This window comes from Seriola lalandi, unplaced genomic scaffold (genome assembly GCF_002814215.2).
Source record: "Seriola lalandi dorsalis isolate HSWRI2012SDOR001 ecotype SW California unplaced genomic scaffold, Sedor1 jcf7180002054977, whole genome shotgun sequence".
Lineage (NCBI taxonomy): Eukaryota > Metazoa > Chordata > Actinopteri > Carangiformes > Carangidae > Seriola > Seriola lalandi.
Window position 1 is genome coordinate 254,900 of NW_019525527.1, and position 672 is coordinate 255,571.

Genomic DNA, 672 nt, shown 5'->3' on the forward strand with positions numbered 1-672 from the left:
AACAGCTCAGTCTGCAGCTGTTTGTAGCTTTCAGCTCAGTGTTTGCTTTAGTCCCAACAGCTCTCACCAAGCCTCCACTGTTTTACCTCCACCTTCCAGTGAGGACGTTCACAATAGACACAAACACTTTGATTTCAGACCAGGTCCAACAACACGTCGTACAAACTAGTGCTTTTCTACAATAACCTGAGTCTCACTGTCAGTTACAGCTTACATCTGATCAGCTGATGGACGTCGCCCTTTAAAGCCAATGAAAACATCCTTTGACAGGTCGCTCTTTAAAGACAGACAGCTGGGTTCAGGAGAGTCTGGTCTCTGCTGCTGGATCCTGAAACAAAAACAGAACTGATAAATGTGCATGTTGAATAAAAACTGATGAAGAATATTTTCAATCTTTAAATAAACACAACAACTGACTTTTAGTGAGAAATGTCTTTCTGACTGTTTTAAATTCTGACCTTCCATCAACAGATTGGCTGAAATTCTCCGGTTGACCCATGGACTTGTTGCTCTTCATGGACACACAGCTGGATCCAGGTCCCGGTCCAGGTCCAGGTCCAGGTTCAGGTCCAGGTCCAGGTCCAGCAGAGTGTGGTGTGTCTCTAACCCTAACACACACAGAGCTTTGAGTGTGAATAATGATGGAGCAGTGATGTGAGTCATGGACAGTTA

At 44.5% G+C, this 672-nt stretch overlaps 1 protein-coding gene across 1 annotated transcript in view; it reads right to left on the reverse strand.

Moving 5' to 3' along the window:
• Nucleotides 1–672, reverse strand: part of LOC147817281 (uncharacterized) — an 82,274-nt gene that overhangs the window by 9,039 nt on the left and 72,563 nt on the right. The gene's annotated exons all lie outside the window — the stretch shown is intronic.